Source organism: Adiantum capillus-veneris, chromosome 10 (assembly GCF_014529385.1).
Source record: "Adiantum capillus-veneris isolate H3 chromosome 10, ASM1452938v2, whole genome shotgun sequence".
Taxonomy (NCBI): domain Eukaryota; kingdom Viridiplantae; phylum Streptophyta; class Polypodiopsida; order Polypodiales; family Pteridaceae; genus Adiantum; species Adiantum capillus-veneris.
In genome coordinates, this window is record NC_140940.1 from 24,751,835 (window position 1) to 24,763,565 (window position 11,731).

Consider the following 11,731-nt stretch of genomic DNA (forward strand, 5'->3'; position numbering starts at 1 on the left):
GAGAGAGAGAGAGAGAGAGAGAGAGAGAGAGAGAGAGAGAAATGAAATGAAATGTTATATTAACGTCTTCAAAAGGCCATAGTGACCTATGAGACCAGAAAGTTACAAGGTGGTGGATCTGATACAAAGTCAGAGTAACAAAATAACCTAATCAACAATACAAAACAAAGATATATATTATGGGATTCTAGATTGGTCGATGTGAGCTAAGCCGAAAACTAAGCAAAAATGGGCGGCTAGTTGGGATAGCTGAATCACAAAAGATCTAGCATCGGTCGTTGGCGAATCTCATCAATTTCCTCCATGGTTAGTAGTCTGATCGGGCGTCGTGCATGCTTGGCTAGCGTGCTCTGAATCTTTTGACGTAGCCTCCGTCGATGCTGAGAGAGAGAGAGAGAGAGAGAGAGAGAGAGAGAGAGAGAGAGAGAGAGAGAGAGAGAGAGAGAGAGAGAGAGAGAGAGAGAGAGAGAGAGAGAGAGAGAGAGAGAGAGAGAGAGAGAGAGAGAGAGAGAGAGAGAGAGAGCATGTCATGTTGGGTCCGAGCTACCCTCAAGGGCCCCTTGGCTTGTTGCGAGAGCAAGTACTTGCTTTAGATTACTTACACAAATGTTGATACAGTGGCTGAATGTCGAATACCGAGTATTTCCTGCTGATTACTTACACAAAGATTGAAACAATGGCTAAATGTTGAATACTGAGTACTTCATGTTGATGCTTCATGCGGATGAACTGCAAAACGCTAGGGTTGAATGCTCATGCAAAAATGGTGGTACCGATTTGATGCCAAAACGCTAGGTTGCTGATGGCGATGAGGCTATGGACTGAAAACGTTGGTGCTCAATATTGAAAACCTTGGGGTGAATACTAAGTATAGAATGTGTTGACGATGGTACTGAGAAAACGCTAGCTTCTTCTTGTGGATTCTCTACTTCTGATGTTGAATGCTTCTGATGCTCGTGGACGCATAAACCGATGAAAACTTCTCTAAACCGGTGGGTACAGTGGATGTAGGTGCTGCTGCAATGTAAACACTGACCAACGAAGTTACTAGGTAAGGCACTGTCGTAGAACATCAGTCTTAACTCTTCCTTGTGAGTAAGTACTACTACCCGAATAGTCTTGTCGTGAAAACATTGCGAGTGAAGATGGAAGGTAAGGGTGCTCGGAGGTATTTTCAATGGTTCCATGTCAACAAAAGTGGATGCACGCTACATGCAAATGTGAATGTAGAAGAGAATCTTTCTCCAACTCTTCAATATCCGCATAGGAGGCACGCAGATCTTGGTACTCAAGATCTAGATTTTCGTGTAGTTATGTTGATCTTCGTTCAAAGACATAGCGATGAAGATGGGAGGTTCCCGATGCGTGATGGACTAAGGGTAGGAGTGACTATTATCTCTAGGCAATAGGTATCAGTTTGGGGTACAAAGATGAAACTTCTTTGATATAAAGAGGAAAAGAAAAACTGAGAGAGGTGTCTTAGGTTCTTGGTTCTTTTTGGGTTCTTGATTGTTTCCTTGAGTTTGCGAAGTTGAAGCACGTCCAAAGCTTTGATACCAATGTCAGGTGCAACGAAAGGGTTTAAGGATTTTAGCTCAGATCTAGTACTTTGCACAAACACAAGGTTACTTTAGTTCACTTGAGAGAGAGAGAGAGAGAGAGAGAGAGAGAGAGAGAGAGAGAGAGAGGTGACACTACATGTCGGGTCCCAATCACTCTCAAGGATTCCCTTGCTCTGTTGCCAGAGGAAGTAATTCCTTTAAACATATGATGACATAGTGGCTAAATGTTGAATACTGAGTACTGAAGGTGTTGGCAATGGTACTGAGAAAACTTTAGGGATGTTGGAGAACTATGGCCGCTTGATACCCCTGTGGGTACTCGGTTCTAATGTCTTAGAAACTCAACGCCAAGAGACTCTTTTATAGCCGTTTGCCCTACCTATTTTCTATAAATGTCATGTTAAAGTCACTTATTAATTGAGTGAGTGTCCATCTGCCTATATATTGATCTCTCTGGGCATGCTTGATTAATACATCTTTGGTATCAATATAGCCCAAGAGACAAGTGCTAAAGGCTTCAAGGAAATGTGTAAACAATATTTCGGCCTTGTTGAAAATCTACCCTCCTCAATGAACTCTTAGTGGGACTATGGTTTAGAGTAGAGAGTCTTCGATTGACACTTGTCCGGTTGCTCTAATCTACACCTCTTTTGTCCACCTCTGTAATCAAGATCCCATCCCTATCTTATTTATAAGCACAATTTTGTTCGTGCTCCGGTTGTAGCCTGGTTTACAGGCTTGGACACTCCAACTGAGAAATAAATAGCAACACACAAACATAACAAAATCAATGAACTTTACGAGGGAGAGAGAGTCGACACGGCACGGCCGAGTTCCACGCTTAGATGCACTAGCCCCAAAGACTGGCGCCCCTTTTGATATTTCTTTATTATTATACTCTCAACAATATAACTCTCGAGGGTCCTTTGCTCACAAGCTCTACGTCGAGATGCTCTGCAAACTGAGGCCTTGTGTTCCTTGTAAACATAACAAGGGTTACCTCAACGCAAAGCTTCAAAAAGCTTCAGTTTTAAAAGCGCAATAACTCAAAAGCATTTGCTCTCAAAAGCTAGCATCGGAAACTCCAAAAGCAGCCATCGTAATTTGCGAAAATCTGTATAGCCTGCCACGTGGCATCAATAACGCGAAGGGTGGAAAATCGGTACTGTCCAACCATGTCATCGTTCGTATGGATTGCCATGTCAGCGTATCAACGCATTTTATGGAAATTAGCTACAAAGTTCAACCTTCTGGTTTTTAGGGTTTTAGGCCCCTCGGGTGGTGCTCCTCAGTTGGTCGGCTCAATTTCTCTTGTCCAGCCGGCCATTTCTCTTCCAGTTGGACATGCCACGTCATCACTTTGAGATAGTCCCCCCTCTTGAAAGAATTGTAATTGCCCTTGATTACACCTGCAGAAACAGCCAAAGGACAGAAACTTTCTTCAATATATATTGACTCTATGCACTAGACTCTACCAATCCAATATTTCTACATAGACATCAGTCACTGATCAATCACATTTTTGGCGAGGGTCTCAGATACAAATTTTGATCATTGTAACAATTTGTCAATCATGTCCAGAGCGCATTGATCTTTTTTACGGATGTCTTGATCTACTAAATCTTGTTACTATCAAACTCATATCCTTTCATTTCACATTTCAACCAAGCAAACCATGCCCGTGACCATCCCCACAAGACAAAATACATCCACATAGCATGCAATTGTCAAAATCACACACTTAGGTCACATTGAATACCGTGTTTTCAATCATTCAACCTCGCCATCTCATTCCGTCCAGAACTCTTGATGCACCTAGATCACTGTGTAGCCATCTCATCCTTCCGGAACTCTTGATGCACTAATACCAGTATCCACTCATCTTATTCTGATAGACATTCTGATGTACTAGAATCTCACATTTACTTAGCCATCACATCAAGATCTTGCTGATCTCTAACAGATGTCTAGATTCAAATCATTCATCAGACAAAATGCTGCAGCCATTTCGTCGTTCTCTACATGCCTCTGACAATACACACATGAAAGAGCACATGTTTTCAATTCAATCAAGGAAATTTCCAATTCAGTGCACATCTGTTTATAAAGTCATTCTGCAAAATACTGTCAGCCTGTCAGTACCCTAAAACTCAACGAGAAATTAGTGACTTTATTCAATCTAGCGAATCTGTGACAAAGGAGTGGAGTGGCTCCCCTCTTGTGCAGTCCGCACTGTACCAGATTCAACCTGTTGATTCATTGGTAACTTTTGGCATAAACACTGCTAATGGCCCAAAAGCTTGAAGGCACAACTCTCTTTGATTCATTGGCAACTTCTGATATAGACACTGAATGGCCCTAAAGCTTTAAGGTACAGCTCTCTCTCAAGAAAATTTCTGATGTTCTCCTCCTCCATCCACTTTGCATCGAGGGCCAAGAAGTACCCTTGACCAAATTATCCGGTGGACCTAGCTTACCTTTCTGTTCTTTTCTTGTGCCTTGGGATCTGTTGGTCCGAGCTCTCTGAACACGAAGAAAAATCAGGATCATCCTTGAAACGAACACGCTTCTTAGGTTTGCTTGCCACCTCTAAAGTCGATTTTCGGACCAAATAGATGGGGAAATCCATCGATTTCCTCTTCTTCTGAGAGTGCTTCAAGCCTTTCATTATATGGTTCGTCTTCTTTTGAAGAGCTCTGTCCAGCTCTTCCTGCGAGTACAATTTCCGCTTTTCTGCACTTGTTTGTCCTTTCAACTTTCTTTATGACTTGAGAGGAGAATTAATGGCCTCTTGCCATCTCGTGTGAGTTCAGAAATGGATTGTTTGAATGACGTGACATAATCTCATCCATCGGGTTAGTCTTCAGATGCGTCACATGTTTGGGGTTATGAGAGTACTTCATCAATCTTTTCACACACGAGTTAACCTGGACTTGATGTTTGTACTCAGATTTGTCAAACTCCCCCGCCGAAAATTTGTCCATGGTTGGTTTATGGTTTATGCCTCTTTGGACAGAGCGATGAAGATGGTAGCGCGTCCGGTGTGCGATTGACCAAGGGGGGGAGTGGCTAATAAGTCCGAGGCAGCACACCAAGATTCTTTGACAACCAAAATCTTGATTGCTTTGTCAGATTCTTGAGAACATATGTTTGCTGCAGAAGGGATTGGATTCTCCGTAGAATAAGAATCTTTTTGAGCTCGGATACCATTGTTATGGGCTTGGACACTCCAAGCGAGAATTAAATAGCAACACACGCACAAAAATTGCAAAATCACCGAACTTCATGAATGAGAGAGCAACGTGGCATGGAGTGCCGCATCCAGATGCACTGGCCCTAGAGATTGGCGTCCCTTTCGACGTTTCTCTATCAGACTCTACGTCCAAATGCTCTGCAGAGTGAGGCCGTAGGATCCTTATAAACAATACAAGAGTTGCTTAAGAGGAGAGCCTTGAAAGATTCTATTTTAAAAGCACAGCAACCCGAAAGCATCTGCTCACAAAAGCTAGCATTGTAAACTCCAAAAAGAGCAAATAGGATCTCAATCTTGTGTATAGACACAATTGTGTGTCCTCTAGCTCTTAGGAAAACCTTCACAAGAGTAATGCAAACATATCTTGAGGATGTAGAAGATGTTCAACACTTATTTCATCATGATCGCTAGCCTTGCTTGAAGTGACTTCATGCATAGCCTCATGTACTATGCTCAACATTTAATCCATCATGATCTCTAACCTTACTTGCAATGAAGTTATGTATAGCCATGCTCTTGGTGGAACAGTGTAGAGGTAGAAGAAAAAAATGCTTGGGAGTAGTTGACACGAGGTGCTTGTGGAATGATGTAGAGACTAGTTGCACATTGCCCCATGTATGATTGCTGGTGGGGTAGAGCTTACCCAACAACTATGCCAACCAAGTTTCACACACCTTTGCCTTTCTACATTCGTGAGGTACAAGGAGGCAACGATTCGCTTAGAATAGTTATTATGATGACGAGGGCAAAGAGGTGTGTTAGTCTATTGCTAGTTGTGGCATTTAAGTTTGTAATAATCTCAAACTGGTTTTGTGCTCTCTTGAGCTGTCCTACCCAAGCACTCTTGTAAGAAGAGGAAATCAATGGATCCCCTGTTATTTGGGCTGGAAGTCGACTCTCGAGGTAGCAAGCAGATCCAAGAATCATGTTTGTTTAGAGGACGATCCTAATTTTTTTTTTGTCTTCAGAGAGTTTCGATAGTTCGTCGTCTAGTTCCAGTGGGGATGAGAAAAGGCGAAAGAAGTGGAGAAAAAGCAAGAAAAGCAAATTTCTGAAAAAGTCTAGAAGGCATGGGTGGCCATCAAGCAGTTTGGTCCTCTTCTGACAATGAATAGATGAGTAAGAAGACAAGGAAGGGTGAGGGTGTCAGGTTTGGCACGTTTTCAAGCTACCAAGACACCCATCGAGCCCTTGAGTTTATACAGCAGTTTGACGTCGCCTTCTCAAGAGGTCGGTTCTCAGAACGCTCCAAGGTGCGAAGGGCGGCATCTTACTTGAAAAGAAATGCACAAACATGGTGGTCTACTCTTATGTTACACGGAGAAGCACCTACAACGTGGGTAAAAATTCAAGAGAATATTCACGTCAACTTGGATATCCGACAAATATGAAGAAGATGTGATCACAGCTTGGCATCATCTGAGGATGACTAAGAAAGACAGGTGGATGACTACTTTCAGAGTTTTTGGGATACTTATATTGTCAATTCACAGATTTATGGGACATGCTAAGCAAGGATTTGGAATGCATGCCGGCTCCTTGACTTATCCTACAAACAAGACAATATCCACCTCAACAGGGCAAGAGTCTTTCAGTGCAAAGAATTAATTAGGGGACCAGATGACAACTCATCACAAGATTTTGGAGCATTTAGGGAATCAGATGGTCGTGCATCCAAGGGTTCAGACGAACTAGGGAATCACATGCAAGGTTATCATAGGATTCCGTAGAAGAAAGGGAATCAAATGATAGGGTTTTAACGATTGAGACTGACGTGACATCGGATAGGGGAGGCCAACGAGGTTTAGGGTTTAGGGTACAAGGAAAGAAAGTAAAGGGAATCAATTGGTTGATTAAAGAATCCACAGATCCAATTTGAGGTGCCAAGGACAGGGGAGGCCAATAGGGATACCAACAGGTCACAGGGCATAACAGAAAGGTAAGCTAGGTCCACCGAATAATTTGGTCAAGGGTACTTTTTGGCCCTCGATGCAAGTAGATGGAGGAGCAGAACCTCGCAAATTCTCTTCAGAGAGAGCTGCACCTTGAAGCTTTATGGCCGTTAGGAGTGTCTATGCCAAAAGTCACCGATGAATCAACAAGTTAAATCTGGTGCGGTGCGGACTGCACAAGAGGGGAGCCACTCCATTTTTTTGTCACAAAATAAAGTCACTAATTTCTCTTTGAGACTTTAAGGTAGTGACAGACTGACAGGTTCAGTGGAATGACTTTATGAACAGATGTGCATTGCATTGGAAATTTTCTTAATTATGAAACATGTGCTCTTTCATGTGTGTATTGATAGAGACATGTAGAGAAAGATGAAATGTCTGCAGCATTTTCTTTGATGAATGATTTGAACTTAGTGCATCTACACATCTGTTAGATATCAGGGAGATTTAGATGTGATGACTAACTACATGAGTACTGAATGTGAATTAAATAACACTCTAGTCTATCAAGATGTCGATCGAGATGAGATGACTGGATACTAATGTGAGTGCATTAAGAGTTCCGGAAGGATGAGATTGCTACACAGTGATCTAGGTGCATCAAGAGTTCGTGACGGGATGAGATTGCTAGATGAATGATTGAAACACGATGTTCAGTGTGAACTAAGTGTGTGATTTTGTAAACTGCATGCTTTGTGAATGTATTGTCTTGTGAGGATGGTCATGGGCATGGTTTGCTTGAAATGTGAAGAAAGGATATGAATTTGATAGTAACAAGATTTAGTAGATCAAGACATCCGTGAAAAGATTAGCCGTCTGGATGTGATTACTAAATGGTTAGAATGATCATGATTTGTATCTAAGACCCTCGACAAAAAAGTGATTCCTCAGTGATTGATGTCTATGTAGAAGTACTGGATTAGTGGAGTCTAGTGCATATGAGTACATAAGAGTCGGTGTCTACTAAAGAAAGTTTCCGTCCTCTTGCTGTTTTTGTAGGCGTAATTGTGGGCGATCACAATTCTTTCAAGGGGGGGGAGGAAAATGTCACAAAGTGATGATGTGGCATTTCCAACTTGAAGAAAAATGGCATAGTGGACAAGAGGAACTGAACCCAGTAGAGGCCTATCAACTTAAAAAACTTATGAGCACCGGCTGTGGGGCCTAAAACCTTAAAAATCCAAAGCTTGAACTCTGAGGATGATTTTTGTAAAGTATGTTGACATACTGACGTGGCATATTGTACGGATGTTGACGTGGCAGTGGCTATATGGAAATTCCGCGAATTGTGCTGGCTGTGCCACGTGGCATGCTGTACAGATTTTCGCAATTTTCGTTGGCAGCTTTTGGAGTTTACTAGCGCTAGCTTTTGGAGTAGATGCTTTTGGGGTTTAGTGCTTTTGGGGCTTTGCTTATAGGCAACCCTTATATAGTTAATAAAGGACCTTAGGGCCTCACTCTGGACTCTGGAGAGCAATTGTATGCAGAGTCTGAGAGCAAAGGACCCTTGGGAGTTGTACCTTGAAGACTTAAGAATAAGGAAATACCGGAAGGGGCGCTAGTCTTTGGGGCCAGTGCGTCTGGGCGTGGACCTCTGCCATGTTGTGTCATCCCCCCCCCCCCCCCCCCCCCCCCCTCTCATAAAGTTCAGTATTTTCTCTCTGTGTGCTGCTATTGATTTCTCGCTTGGAGTGTCCAAGCATGTACAGTTGGGGCGTCGTGCTGGTACCCTCGCGCCTAGGTACTCTGTATTGCCTTAGGTGCTTCTCTTTATGTCTTAGCATATATGTCTCACCACTCTGTCCACCCCCTAATTTTAGGGCATGCGAGTTCTTTTCAAGAAAGCTGTGTTTTTTTTGAATATTTATTGTTTTGCTATGGTTGTGTTTTCTTTTCTCGCTCTTGTGGCTGTGTTTTCTTGCATCTTGTTTGTGTGTGTCACTCTGTGTGTGTTTGTTGTCTTTAACACCTCACTTGTTTTTTTGGGCTTTAGCGATATTTCCTTATCCAATGTTTAAATGAAGTCTACAATTTTAGCTCTCGCCCCTTATCCTACTTCATGTTGCTGTTCATGCTAGTTGAGGACTGTCGAGGTGTGATTCTTCTCTATAGGTGATGCAATTTGTTGTAGATTTTGGATGTTTGCTGTAGTGGTTGTGGTCTGGTGCCGGCTGGATGAAGGAAGGTGATATTTGAGATTCTTTGGCAATGGGTGCTAGGGCCAGTGTGTGTAGATACCCCTTGCCAGTGCCAGTGCTAGCCTGTTGTTGGGCGCATTCCCTCTTTGCGGCCCTTGTTTGGTGGGCTAGCTGCTGCAGTTTTGCCTGCCCTTGCTTTCGGGTCTGGTGCAAATGGTTGCTCGTTACCTCTTGCTTTGCACAGTTACTCAACCCACATTGTTGACGTTTCAATGACAGCCCGTGCTGCAGGTGCCTCTCCATGCCTGGCTGGCACCCTGTCCCCCTGTTGCCCTCGGTGCTGCTCCCTGCTCCAGATTTGTTGCCTCCTCCTACCTGCACTCTTGCCCTCACCACCCTTAGTGGTAGGCCCCTCGGCTTGCGTGTTTGTGTTTGTGTTTGTGTTTCTTCTTTTAGGTGTTTCCTCTTGTTTTTGTATGGGTGGGCGGGTGTGGTGAGCATTGGATGCGTGCTTGGTGTGTGGGTGGGATTCTTTTGTTGTGTGCTTGTTTTACTCTGTGTTTGTATGTTCGTAGTTTTGTGTGGGATCTCCCCCCCCAACACAAACCCTCTCCCCGTGTTCTTCTACAATGATCCCATTCTTGCCTTCCTGGTTGAGATGCGCTCAATTTTGCAGTCTACAGTAGCCACCTCCAGCAAGTGGACTGATTTCTTCAGCATCCAAGAATTCTTTCCTGGATTCGGTGCCTTCCCTTTGAAGATTGGTTGCTGGGTTCTTGGTATCTCTCTTTAGCATCTTCGCCCTCATCCTTGTCCTCGGTTGCGTTCGTCCCTTGTTCTACATGTGAAGGCCATGTTTAATGGGAAGCCCCTCATGGTCAGCTATGTGTGGCACCCAGATGTCGACGACAGAGGAGGCTAGCAGGCAGCTTACGAGCGCTGCAGTGCGAAGACCACGGATGCGGCCATTGGTTGTTGTGTATAGCAAGAAGGAGAATTATCGTTTTTTTAATACCAGGTTCATTTGGTACACGAGCAGCAGAGCAAGCCATTCCTTCACCTGGTTGAGTTACATCCCTACTTGAGGCACCGCATCCTATCTTTCAATGGTGTGTGACATCTTTCAATGTGGATTCTATATGAAGCTCCTTGCATGGTTGAACCGCTCTAGGAATAACTATTGTATCTCCATCGAGTGTAAGCGAAGGCAGGGCTTCGACAAACATATTGCGTGTCCGTCTGGTGGTTTTTGGTGGGGTTTTACCACCACCCATAATTTGTAAGTTCAGACTTATTCTGTCCTTATGAAGGTATATATAAGGGTCCTTCCAACTGAGTGACAAGTAAAGATACATACAAGTAAAGATACAAGCTATTTTAAATAATTATATACGTTAAATGTACCTCTGTCTAAATGGATGTGTACCACCATGACCACCTTGGTGGACAAATGGTACTATAGGAACAATCCAAAACCAAGTCCTGTAGCGATTCAAATGCTTGTGGGGCCGCTTTGTGTAATGCATAACACACTGAATTACAAGAGCCACGTTCCAAAAAGTATCTGCAATATTGCAAGGCTGGAACTTCCTTGTAGATCATTTTGAATCTGTGAACTCTTTTCTGACAATAAAGTTAATTTGGCAAGATCGAACAATGAAAGCAGAGTGATTAGTGAAATGAAGGTCACATGCCTTAAGTTGTGAAGATTTTGCATGTCATGCCTTAGCATTCTTTATTCTGTTGTATTATTCTGGAATTAAGAAACTACACCAACGACTTCTATAAGTCTTTTGGACTTCGTCCCTTGTGATGGTCATGTTGTTATGTTAATGTTTAAATCGCTTCTCTCACTTTGCTTCCCTTTGTTCAATTTATTGTAGATAATCTTTTATCTAACTGAATCTTCTTTCATTTATGACATGTCTCTCCTTATTGTGTGTTTTAGTCCATGTAATTTGAAGGTACATGTATGAATTTTGTCCGTATATTATTTTTTTGCCCAAAATCGGTAGGTCAGGAGAAAAAGCACACATTTACATGTTGTGAACATGTTGTTATGTGGGGACGATCCAAGTTCAAAGATTACTTTAGTAAGAATTTTTTTGACAATGCCACACATTATGATTTGCTCGAACGCTTGTCGTTTGTCAGTTGAGTCTATTGTCAGATTTGGAGGAGGGCTTGCCATTTGAAGAGGACACGGAAGTTGTAATGCCTGATTACTGGTTGGTTGGGAGTTACTATTTTCAACATACCAGGCATTATTTGCAGAAGGGGACTTGCCAGCTTCACGTAAATTTCATTTCAAGGGCTTAAAAGGAGTTCGGACTGTTCTTGACGTTTGTCCCCTAATATAGCAATATCATACTAGGTAGGGTTTGTTCCCTTTGTGATAGTGATTCTATGTCTGTATGGTGTTGACTACAGGTGGTATTACCGGTCAGAGAATTTCTTTTAACCTTTTCTGACATCGTGTAGTTTCTGTCTCCACAATTTCCATCTGATCGAGGGCTTGTGGCATACTTGGCACATGTTAGCCTTTATCTTGGCAGAGTTTTCCATCACCCTCGCAGTGATGGAAACTGGTTTTTTAGAGCACATGAACGAACTCTATTCAACGCTTGTCCAGGTTATGCATCATGTAGTGACGGTTTTATTCTTCCTGTTTGGACAAGAAAGTCGCATTTTTCAGCATTGAATTACTTTGGTTATGTTTTCTCTTGTTCAAAGTGGGAAACAATAGATTCGCATTTTATTTTTAGTTTACATTAAGATCCAGAATTTTCTCGTCTTTTGCCTGTGTGTAGGATTTAAACTTTACTT

General features: G+C 42.7%; 1 protein-coding gene across 1 annotated transcript in view; it reads left to right on the plus strand.

The window, feature by feature from the left end:
* LOC147448560 (uncharacterized) overlaps positions 1-10,969 on the plus strand; it is a 28,317-nt gene extending 17,348 nt beyond the window's left edge. The window contains exon 14 of the mRNA XM_086521122.1: positions 9,582-10,969. The gene's annotated coding sequence lies outside the window, so the exon portion shown is untranslated. The remainder of the gene's footprint in view (positions 1-9,581) is intronic.
* Positions 10,970-11,731: the final 762 nt, after the last annotated feature.